The 13,723-nt window shown below is 37.9% G+C and overlaps 1 pseudogene; it reads left to right on the top strand.

Moving 5' to 3' along the window:
- Window positions 1-3,094: 3,094 nt before the first annotated feature.
- Window positions 3,095-4,106, top strand: LOC140514021 (glyceraldehyde-3-phosphate dehydrogenase-like; annotated as a pseudogene).
- The last annotated feature ends 9,617 nt before the right edge of the window (window positions 4,107-13,723 follow it).

Genomic DNA, 13,723 nt, shown 5'->3' with positions numbered 1-13,723 from the left:
GAGCTAGCAAGGGTTTAGTGAGAACCCATCATGTCAAATTTCCTTCATTTCTTTTTTAATTTTTGAATGAATGCAATAGCATTTCTTAAGTGTTTACAATGTGCCAAGCACCATACCAAGTGCTGGGACCACAAATATAAAAGTAAAGATAGTTTTTGCAGTTCAAAGAACCAAGGAGTGCACATTCTAATGGAGGAAACAACAGATGTAGTGACTAGGGACGGGCACTTCTGTCTGAAAGGTCACAGCTATGGTGAATGGGACCACAGATTAATAAACCCTCTCCAGGAAAACTGGCAACATGATTTAGTCATGGTTTATGGTTCTAGAGATGTAGGTGGGAGGGGGAGAGAAAAAGGAGAAAGTCAATTGATGAGGAGATTTTAGAGAAAATAGATGAAAGGAAGTGAAGTGAAACGTGGGGCTTAACTGTCTAATAATATCTGTGTGGACAAAATAGAAAAATATGGGTTAGAAAAGAGTATAATTGTATGAATTCACAGTTGAAAGTTTTGATGACTAGATCAACATCAACGTGGATGGAAGTAGCTCCTAGGTTGCAGTAAGGTTCTGTCTCTGGTCCTATTTTCTTCAGCATTTTTTTCTGCATTGACTTGGATGAAGATGTTGATGCCACAATTAGCCACTTTTCAGATGCCCCTGAGCTGGGAAAAGGTAATAGCATGTCAAATCAGACTTTAACATTTTGGATGAGCTCACAGCTCCACCAACAATGAATTAGTGTTCCAACTCTCCCACATCTTCTCCAACATTTATCATCTTCCTATTCTGTCATGTTTGCCAATCTGATAAGTGTGATGTGGTACCTCAGAGTTGTTTTGATTTGCATTTCTCTAATGAAATTCAAAAATTGCAAACTCTTTCACTAAGATTACCCTCCCCCCCACAACTTTGCAAGTAAAAGATTGGGGAAGAACTGACTTGATAGCAATTCATGTCTAAAATGTTTCAGAGATCATAAGCTCAATATTTCATCCCAAAGTGTGATGTGGCTACTGTAAAAAATGAATGTAACTCTAGATTGCATTATTATCCTCTTTATAAAGAACATTAATAGTGACAATGTGATCATTATATAATCATAATTACTAATTGTGATAATAATGTTTCATTGCCTTGAAGATCTGTGATTTCTATGGCAGAGGTGCTTTCTCTGTTGAGGAAGATCACAACTTTTCTGTGACTTCTCAGTTAGATAGTCTTTGAGAGTTTCTGTGGCTTAAAAATTCAGTACTCTGAGGCCAATGTAGTGACATGACTCTTTGACTTCGATAGCCTGGTCCTTCAATGACGTATTTATTCCATTATTAAACCTAGACCAGAAAATGTTCCAGCTTGGCAGAACTTGGTAGAGTTCAGAGTCAATTCCATTCAATAACAAAAACCAAGAACAGTCAGAATTATCACTAGTCCCCTACATTTAGATAGGCTTCAATATGAGGAAACTTTTAACAGAAATGGAATATCCCTATCAAAGAAGGAAGAGTCTAGTCAATAGCATTTATTAAGCACTTTATTTTGGGCTCTGTGTTAGGTGCTGGGAATACAAAGAAAGGAAAAAGACAGTCCTGCTCTCAGTTCCCCATAGTCTAATGGGAGAGACAACATGAAAACAATTATATGTAAACATGATTTATTCAGAATAAATTAGAGAAATTCTTGTTGCACTCATTGGATTAATATTATGGGTTGAGATTTTTGGTGAGGTTTCTATGTTTAATACAGTCCACATTTGTAGCAAGACAGGGTAAATAAGGAAATAAGCATTTATGTGGTACCTACTATGTGCCAGGCACTGTGCTAAGAACTCTTTACAATTATCATCTCATTTGATCCTCACAGCGACCTTGAGACATAGATGCTATCATTATTCCCATTTATAGTCGAGTCACTTGAGGCAAACAGAGGGTGAATGACTTGTCCAGAGTTACACAGCTAGTAAGTGTCTGAGGCAGAATTTGAACTTAGGTCTTCCTGACTCCAAGCCCAGAGTTCTATCCACTGTATCACTAACTGCCTCTGTGAATGAGTGAGGAAGTAACTAAGAAAGTAAGAAAGAAGGAAAGAAAAAAGAAAAGAAAGGATGAAAGAAAGGAGAGAAAGAGAAAGGCAGAGAGAAGGCACTTTGGTGAAGGAGGACAAAGAAAGGCTTCTTGAAGAAGATGAGATTTTGACTCAAAGGAAGCCTTAAAAGGAAGTCAGGGATAACAGGGGGCAAATGTCAGGAAGGAGAGAACATTTGACTCAGTTCTTATATATTCTAAGAATGAGGCCTTTATCCTCAACATTAGCTGTAAAAATTCTTTCCCAATTTTCTGTATCCCTCTGAATTTTGGTTGCATTGGATTTGGTTGTGCAAAAACTTTTCAGTTCAATGTAATCAAAATTATTCATCTTACACTTCGTAATGCTTTCTATCTCTTCTTTAGTCAAAAATTCTTTCCTTCTCCATAAATCTGAGAAATACATTATTCCTTGCTCCTCCAATTTGTCCATAGTATCAATCTTTATACCTAGATCGTGTACCCATTTGGACTTTATTCTTGTGTATGGTGTCAGACATTTGTCTGTGCCTAGTTTCTGCCACACTGTTATTCAGTTTGCCAACAATTGTTGTCAAACTGAGTTCTTATCCCAGAAGCTGGGGTCCTTGGCTTTATCAAACAGTAGGTTGCTATATTCATTGCCTACTGTGTATTGAGTACCTAGCATATTCCACTTGTCTACTCTTCTGTTTCTTAGCCAGTACCAAGTGGTTTTGATAATTGCTGCTTTATAATACAATTTGAGATTGGTAGTGCTAGACCACCTTCCTTAGCATTACTTTTCGTTAGTCCCTTTGATATTCTGGACCTTTTGTTCTTCCAGATGGATTTTGATGTTGTTTTATCCAGCTGTAGAAAATAATTATCTGATAGTTTAATTGGTATGGCACTAAGTAAGTAAATTAATTTAGGTAGAATTGTCATTTTTATCGTATTGACTTGGCCTACCCAGAGAGCTGCTACATTTTAAAAGGGACATTTACAGGGCTTTTCTCCCAAGCTCTGTGACAGATTCTTCTGCTTCAGTCATGTCCCAGAAACAAGATGTGAAGGTTTGAGTCAATGGATTAGGTCATTTTGGGCACCTGGTGACCAGGGTTGCATTCACCTCAGGTGAAGTAGACATCTTGGCCATCAATGACTCCTTCATTGACTGCAACTATATGGTTTATATGTTTCAGTATGACACCACCCATGACAAATTCAAGGGCACTGTCAAGGCTGAAAATGGGAAACTGGTGATGAATGGAAAAACCATTACCATCTTCCAGGAGTGGGATCCCACCAATATCAAATGGGTAGATGCTGGAGCTGAGTATATTATAGAGTCCACTAGAGTATTTACCACCATGGAAAAGGCTGGGGCTTGCTTGAAATGTGGAGCCAAGAGGGTTATTATCTCTGCCCCTTCTGCTGATGCTCCAGTGTCCATAATGGAAGTGAACCATGAGAAATATAATAATTCCCTTAAGATTGTAATGCTTCCTGCACTACCAATTGTTTGGCCCCCTTGACCAAGATCATTCATGACAACTTTGGCATTGTGGAAGGACTCATAACTACAGTCCATTCCATTATTGCTACCCAGAAGACAGTAGATGGCCCCTCTGGCAAGCTGTGATGTGATGGGCATGGTGCTGCCCAAAACATCATCCCTGCTTTCACTGGTGCTGCTAAGACTACAGGCAAGGTCATACCTGAGCTGAATGGGAAGTTCACAGGCATGGCCTTCTGTACTCCTATTCCCAATGTATCTGTTGTAGATCTGTCCTACTGCTTGGAGAAACCTGCCAAATATGATGTTATCAAGAAAGTGATGAGCAGGCATCAGAGGGACCATTGAAGGGCATCTTGGGCTACACAGAGGATCAGGTTGTATCCTGTGGCCTTAATAGTAATACTCTCTCTTCCACCTTTGATGCTGTCACTGGTATTGTCCTCAATGCCCATTTTGTCAAGCTCATTTCTTGGTATGACAATGAGTATGGTTATAGCAACCATATAGTAGACCTCCTTGTCTACATGGCCTCCAAGGAGTAAAGTGGAAAACCAAAAAAGGAGTTCCACTAGTGGGGAGACTACATTCCTAACTTATGTCCTATAGTGGGGATCTCATGTCCCATTCACAACCTTGTCCCAAAACACCCCTGTAGTAGAGGGGGAGAAGCCTTGAGTCCTGTATTGTGTACCATCAATAAAGTCACCTCATTCAGTGCAAAAAAAATAAAAGAGACCTTGACAAACTGGAAGACATTTCAAGAAAAACAAGAGAGATAAAACATCTGGAAATCATGTTATATGAAGAAGGATTGAGGATACTGTGGATATTCAGTCTCTAAATGAGATGGTCTAGGAGAGATATGATGCTCACTAAATTTATAGTAGACACAAAGCTGTAAAGAATATTTGAAAGGCTGTCATGTGGAAGAGGGATAAGTATTATTTTCTATAGCTTCTGAAGGCAAACATAGGGGCAAATGGATAGAGGTTATATAGAGCTATCTTATGGATTGATATCAAGAACTTTCTAACGTTATAAGATGTCCAGTAATGGAAAGACATGTTTTGTGATCTCTCATTATGAGAGGAGCTTAAACAGAGGGTGATGTTGCAGACATTCTTTCTTCCTTGAGTGGAAACTCTGTGATTCTATAGTTCTAACCTAGAGTACCACAAACTGAACATTAGAAATCTCTTTTCTCGGGAGTATGGTGAAATAGCAATTTAAGGCCATTGCTCAGTTCCAAATCTTCTCTCCTCACTTTATTTCTTTTTCATTTTGTAAAAAAAAAATTATGATACCAATCCCAAATAGAAACTTTTCGCTTCATTTGGGATCTCAAGATCACCATACACAATGTGACCTGGGAGAAGAGGAAGGAGGATTCTGAACCCATCATTTCATGCTTGTACTAGTTAGCCTAGACAAAAAGCTCTCTCTGGAACTCTTCAATGCTTTCCACAGTTTTTCATGTGCCATTATTACTGAAGGCCTCTAGCTCCAGTATCCATTTCTTTTTCCAGCCCTCCCCTCTTCACTGTTGAGGTATGTTGTTTGTTTTTCATTTGAAGAAGACCAATGACTTTATGGGGTGATATCTTGACTTAAACATGAATTGGACTTAAGGGAGGGAAAGTTGCACAAAGTTATCAGCCTCATGCTGTCTTCCAGAGTCATCAATGTCCAGTTGTGGGACAAAAGTCAAGATGACTTTCTATAGTTTGGGATGCAGTGGATGGCCTTGGCATCTTTGATGTTTCACCAAGTTATAGGTAATCCACAGTGCCTGCTTCAGCTGCTTTCCTGGCTGTTAGAACAAATTTTTCTCATCTGCCCATTCCACCAGGGGAAATCTTCCCATGTTTGGGGTAGATACCCCCCCTAATTCACCAATGGGTTTGAGGTCTATTGGTTAACCTCAACCTGGTTTAGATTGTAAGGAAGGGTTTATATATGAAGAAAGAAGAAAGTTAAAAAAATACAGTTAAAAAAGGTACAAGAAAACATAAATCTAAGAATTATTTGATCAGTAAACCAAATGACACTAAACATTCTGGTTCTAAGTTGGTTGGTTTAGGGCTATATCAGTTGGGTCATGACCCTGGTACCTGTCATGGTTTAATCATGGTCTAGAACTCACTGCTCTTTATCTCTTTATGGTCTTCCTTCCACAATCCCTCCTTCCATTTTCCTCTTGCCTCTCTCCTTGATAGATCAGAGGTGCAGACTTCAGCCAATCACTAAATCACATCAATGCCTTCATGGTCTGGCTATTCTATTCACATACCTCTGTGCAGTCATTATCTCTGTTGTAAGTGATGCAGTGGAACCATCTATGATCTTCCAGATGTAGGTATGTGGTCCAGTGGTGAGGATTGCAACCCATCTGCATCTTCTTAGTCTGTAAGGCTCTTGTCTTGTCCTCCCGTGAATCCTCCACAAGGAATTATTCCACACATTAGAAGCTTTCCTCTAGCTTCTTTAACATTCCGTGGGTACTAGTGCAATCCCTAGGTAGCTAGAAGGCACAGGAGATAAAGCATTAGACTTGGTGTCTGCAGGACCTGAGTTCAAATTCTGCCTCAGGAACTTAATTTAGCCATGTAATCCTTGACATGTTATTAAATCTCTATCTGCTTCAGTTCCTCCGTATGCAAAATGGGGATAATAATTGTAGCCATCTCACAGGGTTGTTGTGAGGATCAAAAGAATCAATACATGTAAAATGTTTTATAAATCTTAAAGCACTATATAATATTTACTATTACTATTACTTGGGCTGGTCCAATACATTATTGTTACTTTACACGTACTTCAGATATATTACTACATACAATATCTACCATTAATTTCACCCTAAAATTGATTGAGAAACATAGTTTATTCACAAGTTGACAGTAGATAGAGAGTTCCTTAGAGGACAGTGTTCTTTAGTGAGTTCTTTATGGCCCATTCCTTGTCTCTAACATCACACTTACTTCTTCCATTTCTCCTCAGACATCTAGCATATATGCTCATTTTACTAAAAGAGGTTCAAAATGTTTTGCTTAATATATATGTATATATACATGTATATACATATATCTTAATTTCCATTTCAACAATTATTTTTTTAAATTAACAAGCATGTTTTTTCCCTTTCTCCATACTCCAGTCTCAATGGAGGAAAAAGCCCTTGTAATAAATATGCATTCTATGGGAGCCTTGTCTTTTCTAAGCACTTTCAAGTAAGAGAGGAAGAGTTCCCCCCACCCTTTTATTAATATGGTGCCACAGTATTCTAAATTAGAATTCAATTCTGGTAGAATTTCAATATATGGGTACAACACATGGTCCATGTTACTTGGCTGCTATTCAGAACGGTCATGCCACACACTATATGATCCCAAAGGTCATGCACTCTAACTCATATAGAGACAAACACACCATCACAGGCAAATAGGCACATGTGGAGAAAAGTCCAGCATGTCGTAGCGGAAGAAACATTGAACCAGAGCCAAGAGATCCAGAGCCTGGTCCTGGCTCTCTCTAACTAATTGTAATTCCTAGCGGGTATCTCTCAACTTCTTGGGGGCCTCAGTTTCCTCATCTTTGAAGTGAATGGATTGGACTAGAGTGGCTCTAGGTTTCCACCCATCTATGTGAGCCTTTACTTCTAAGATTTCCTTCCTTCTATTCTACAGTATTTCATATATGTATATACATATATGGCACATGTGACATATATATGTATGTGTATACATGCGTGTATATGTGTGTATTCACATTTTGTTGCCTCCATTACAATGTAAGCTTTTTGAGAGCAGGGACTGTTTTTGTGTTTTTGATTTTATTTTTTTATTCCTAGCACTTACTAATAGTGCCTGGCACATGGGAGACATTTAACAAATGCTTATTGATTGATTGAAAGTGCTTTCCAAACACAATATCCTAATAGATATACTAATTAGTATGTTGCTTAATAAGTACTTGTTTGATTGATTTTTGAATGACTTTAGGAAGACTGGAGGTTAATTCCATACCAACTTGGGAGATTATTCCAGTTTCTGGAATTCCTTTCCTATCTCTATATTCTCCTTACTGGAGGAAAAAAAGTAGTTTCTTTGAGAGTGAACAAGGCAGTGTTCTTAGTGTATGCTGATGAATTAATTCAAGGAACTGATGATAGAATGGATAGTCCTCTTTGTCTTGTCTGTGTTTTCTTTCACAGTATGACATACATGGAAATGTATGACTGCTTGCCTTCTCAAGGAGGTGGGGAGGGAAAAAGAAAGTTTGGAATTCAGAATGTTAAAATTGTTTTGACATATTAAAAGAAATATCAAGTAAAAAAGAAGTGATCTGGAAAGCAAGTGATAATTATGAGCAAGCTAGTACTATTAATTTGCTACAAATCACTCATGAAGTAGGCAGGATGCAAGTAAATGAAAATCCATTTGCAAAGAAATTGTTTAGCTTCAGTATAGTGGGGAAAGCACTGGATGTGGTATCAGAACACTGGAGTTCAAATTCAAGCTCTGATACATACTAGCTATGTACTTTTGGGCAAGTCACTTAATATTGTTAAGGGAATTTTGGATTTCCTTTTTATCATTTGGGATTTGAGACCACTCCTTCTGCAAATTTTGGTTGACTGAAAGTTTGTCTTAATATTCACTTTACCTGACTAAAATCTGCCTCTGTAATGTGCAAATTTATTTAGAGAGTTAAACAATCCTTAGATAAGAAGCCAGAACGTTTTTTAGATAGAGCCTTAAACATTCTTTAGCTAAGAAGTCACAGGAAGAATTTCAATTGTCCCTTATTCCTTGGCAACATGTAAATCCTTCCTCTTAATTGTCTATTTGTGAATTCTCTAAATGTGGTTTAATCTATAACCTGACTTAGTTTGCCTATAGAGAATGTTTAATGAAGTTTTTTTTTCCTCAGGTGATATGTGATATTATGACCAAGTTTGTTCAACTTTTATGACATTGGAGGAAGCATTGGAATTATGGATCTCTCTCTCTTTCTCCAACTTTTATGGCTTAAGAGGAATGTACAAGATTGCAATATGTAAAAGTTATTTCTCTGTCAGTCTGACATAATTTTGACTATAAAAAGTCTAGTTAGAATCCTAACGAAGGTTCAGGTACCTCTGAGGTCTGAATCTATGCTTGAGCATAACAATAAAATATAGGTTTTTACCTTTATAATTTCTGTGTTCTGTGATAAATATATATTTGGCTACTGCTACCTGCCACATGAACCAGAGAGGAGATATTTTTCCCATGACAACCTCTCTGGGCCTCATTTCCTCATCTGGACAATGACTTCTGAGTCTCCTTCCAATAAGTCAGTTGATCGACAAGCATTTATAAAGCACCTACTATGTGCTAGTCATCATGTTAGGTGCTAGAGATACAAAGAAAAAAATAACCTATGCTCTTGAGGAACTTGCATTCTGTTGGATAACACACATACATATAAATATATAGCAAAATGGGGAAAAGAACAAGCATTTATGTAGAGTCTACTATGTGATAGGCACTGTGCTAAATACTTTAAAAAAACCAAATATTCTGTCACTTGATACTCATAACAATCCTGAAGGGTAGATGCTATTATCCCTATTTTACAGTTAAGGAAACTGAGGCAAACTGAGGTTAAGTGACTTACCTAGGGTCACACAGCCAGAGTGTGTCAGAGGTTGAATTTAAACTCAGATCTTTCTGGTTCCAGACCCAGAACTCTATCCACTGTGCTACTTAGCTACTATACAAAATAAACAGTTGATAATTAAAGGAGGAAGGGCACAGGAAAAGCTACCTGTGGAAGATGGTACTTGAGTTGGATCTTGAAGAAAGCGAGAGATTTGATGAGGTAGAGGTGAGAAGGGAGTGTGGCAGGTTTGGGAGACCAGGGCAAAGAAACAGAGATAGGAGGAGTACTGTGTGAGAAACAGAAGACCAGTCTGGCTGGAAAATGGAATGCAAAAAAGGGAGAAATGTATAACAGGCTTGGAAAATTGAATTGGAACCAGGTTGAAAGGGGCTTTAAGAGTCCAGCAGAGATTATATTTCATCCTAGAAGTGATAGAGAGCTATTGGAGTTTCTTGAGCAGGGGAATGACATGGTCAAATCAGCCCATAAGGAAAATGACTTTGGTAGTAGTAGAGGACAGAAAGGAATGGAAAGAGGATGTAGCAGGAAGACCAGTTGGGTACTCTGTTATGAAATTGCTTGTTTTATTGCATGAATTAAAAATAAAATAAATAAAAATTTGAAAAAAGGAGATCATTGCAAGAATGTAAGTTAGAGGTATCAATCTCCCAGCAGCTGGGTACTTCCAATAGATCACTCCCATATCTAGCATAAGATGAAAATGTAATTGGAAAATGTTTGACAAAATAAATAAAAATTCAAAAAAACATAGACAATATTAATTTATAGCTTTCTAAATTAATATGAAACCTGCAGGGACCAGTCTCTATTTGAGTTTTACACCCCTGATCTAGGTGAGAGGTGATGAGGTCATGATTGTGTGAGTACAGAGAAAAGAACAGATTCGAAGGATTTGTAATTAGATGTGTGTGGTGAAGCAGAGTTAGTAGTCAAAGATAATTTTGAAATTATGACTCTTAGGTTATATAATCATGGAAAAATGGCATTGTTCTCCACAAGAATAGGAAAGTTTTGGAGAGAGTCGGGTTTTGGGCAAAAGATAATAAATTCTGTTTTGAACATGTTGGATTTGAGCTATTTCGTTGTTCAGTTGTCTCAGTCCTGTCTGATTCTTTAAAAAAAATTTTTTTTTTTATGTCTGATTCTTTGTGACCCCATTTGGGTTTTCTTGGCAAAGATATTAGAGTGGGTTTGCCATTTTCTCCTCCAGCTCATTTTATACATGAGGAAACTGAGGCAAAAAGGCTTATGATACATAGTGTCACATAGTAAGTATCATGTAGTAAGTGAGACCAGACTTGAATTCAGGTCTTCCTAACTCCAGGCCTAATACTCTATCCGCTGTGCCACCTACATGCCCATTGGAGCATTTAACTGAAATGTTCAGTAGGTAGTGACATGGGTCTGGAACTTGGGAAAACTTTGCTGCCTCTAGAGATATGGGAAATAAGCTTTATATAGATAATAATCAAACCCATGAAAGCTGATGAGTTAACCAACTTATCAATAAAACACCAAGTACTTATTAAGCAACTCCTATAAGAAAGGGACTGTTCTGGGCATTGTGAGTACAAATGCAAAGAAATAATCTCTCTTATTCTCTAATCTTAAAAAGATATGAGTGAGAATGCACAGAGAAATAAAGGCAGCACCAGACACAGTCTCAGGGTACATCCATCATATGAATGATGACCCAGCAAAGGAAACTGAGGAAAAGCAGTCCAACTGGAAGGAGAACCATAAGCAGGTCATGTCATGAAAACCTACAGAAAGGTGTACCTAAGAGGTGAGAGTGTCCAGGAGTGTCAAATGCAGTAGAGAGGTCAAGAAAGATGAGGACTGAGCAAAAACCATTAGATTGAGCAGTTAAGAGATCCTGGCACCTTTGCAGAGAGTAGTTTCAATTGGTTGATGAAGTTGGAAGCCAGGGCACAAAGGGCTGAGAAATGATAGGAGAGGCAGTGGAGGCAGGAGGGTAGGTATCTTTCTCTAGGTGTTTGGCTGAAAAAAAAGGGAGAAAAGATATAAAATGAGGATTTGAGGGGTTGATGGGGTGTAAGGATGGAAGGGTTTTGGGCATGTTTATAGACAGAAAAAGAACCAGTAGTTAGGGAAATGTTGAGGATTAGAGAGGTGAGGTTTATAGTGGAGATAGTTTGTTGAGAAAAACAGGAGGACATGGGATCATGGGTACATGCAGAGGGAATGATTTCAGCAAAGAAAAGGGTCAACTCATAATAGACTTTTGGAAAGGAAGGGAGAGTGAGAGATAATGTCAAGGAGTTCGGAGATAATGTAAGAGGAGAAGAAAGAGTTTATGGCAAATGGCTTCAATTGTCTCAGTAAATTAACAGGTGAGGTGCTCAGCCAAGAGAGGAAAGGTGCAAAGAGATATAGGAAGTTTGTGGAGGAAAGGGAAGGTTTACACAGTTTCTGTGGTGAGTAGGATAGGATATAATTGTTTTTTTCCCAGTCATTTTTTCAATCATGTTCAATTCCTCATGACCTCACTTGGGGTTTTCTTGACAGAGATACTGGAGCAGTTTGTGTTTTCCTTCTCCAGTGCATTTTACAGATGAAGAAACTGAGGCAAACGAGATTAGGAGAATTGCTTAAGACTGTACAACAAGTAAGTATCTGAGGTCAGATGTGAATTTAGGAAGATGTCTTCCTGACTCCAGGTCTGATGCTCTATCCATTGCCCAGGAGAACTTCTAGTGAGGAGTAAAAGGAGTGCCTTGATGCTGGAAGGGCCCAGCTGAGATTAAATAGTAGAAATGTGTAAAGTGTTCAGTCCACAAAGAGTGAGCTGCATGCAGTATCAAGAATGAGACCAGAGGAAGTGGACAGCGGGAGTAATCCAGAGTTACTGTTTTGACTAAGTGTGAGGGGATGATAGGACAAAGAAACAAGGGATTTGAGAGAGGAGTGTTGACTGGGGCTCTAAATTTAGCATCAAATACATGATCAGAATTCATGTTTTTTTCTTTTGTATTTCAGGAGACTTTAAAGTCCTCTGGAAAAATAAGTGGCTGGGACTTACCTCATCTCGAAGATATTGCTAAGTGTCAGGAGATAACAAAATTATAGTATATAATCCTACAGGAAATGTTGGCTCAAGAGGGAGTGGAGAATACCTCTAAAGACAGGTGACTGAGGATGAATAAAAAAAAAACCAGCCTGGTCTTGTACTAACAGTGTAAGAAGCATGAGTGATTTCATAAGAAGAAAGTCGTAAACACGAATGCCAAGCTTTTGGTTGAGGCTTGTTAAATATGTGGAGGAAAACAAGAGAGTTTTTTATTAATGTTTATCAGTTGAAAGAAGATCTAAGAAATGACAGTTGTTTGAGGAGATAGGTCAATAAAACTTGATAGAAACTTATTGTGTTTTTGCTCCATGCAAAGTTGGTGTTGACACTGCAAGGACAAAAGCATTTAAGACACTCACTGTCCTTTAATAAAATTTTAGCATTTACATAGCATTTAATGCTTACAAAGCACTTACATTTATTATTTAGTTTGGTCTTCCCAACAACTCTGTGAAGTCAGTGCTATTTTTAATTCTCACTTTATAGATTGGGGAACTGAAAATTAGGGAGCTCAAGTAACTGGTCCAGGATCACACACTAGCTGTGTCTGAAGCAGGATTTGGATTTAGATCTTTCTGACTACACATCTAGCATTTTGTTCTCTAAGTCCATTAACTGACCTAACATACATTTATTTAGCATCTATTCTGTGCAAGGCTTCCTCGAGAAACTGACAATCAAGTTGAAGAGGAATATATATCCCCTAGTAGAATGTAAGGTCCTTAGAGGTGGGGACTGGTTTGTGGTTGTTGCTGTTTTTTAAATGCTATTTTACTTTCCCCCAATTACATGTTAAAACAATTTTTAAATGTTTTTTAAAGTTCTGAATTTTAAATTCTATCCTTTCCTCCCTCCCTCCCTCCCTCCCTCCCTGAGATGGTAAGCAATCTGACATAGGTTATATGTGTGCAATCATGTAAAACATTTCCATATTGGTCATTTTGTACAAGAAGGCTGGAAGAAAAAAGAAGAGTGAAAGAAAGAAAAAAGTGAAAAGTAGTATGCTTCTGTCTGTATCCAGACAATAATTGTTCTTCCTTTGGAGGTGGATAGTATGCTTCATTATGAGTCCTAAGGAATTGTCTTGGATCATTGTATTGCTGACAATAGCTAAGTCATCGTACAATACTGCTGTTACTGTGTATGACATTCTCCTGGTTCTGCTCACTTCACTTTGCATCAGTTCATGTAAATCCAGGTTTTTCTGAAAACATCTTGCTTGTCTTTTCTTATTGCATAATAGCATTCCTTTACAATAATATACCACAACTTGTTCAGCCGCTGCCTATTCATATTCTTCAGCTTCTTCAGCTATCTTTCTGAGTATTGCCTATTCATATCCTTCATATTCAGCAATTGGGGAATCCCTTATATTCTTATAAATTTAACTCAATTCTCTCT

Source organism: Notamacropus eugenii, chromosome 7 (assembly GCF_028372415.1).
Source record: "Notamacropus eugenii isolate mMacEug1 chromosome 7, mMacEug1.pri_v2, whole genome shotgun sequence".
In the NCBI taxonomy this organism is placed as follows: domain Eukaryota; kingdom Metazoa; phylum Chordata; class Mammalia; order Diprotodontia; family Macropodidae; genus Notamacropus; species Notamacropus eugenii.
The sequence above is the reverse complement of the archived record's forward strand: the minus strand, read 5'-3'. Positions and strand labels throughout refer to the sequence as shown.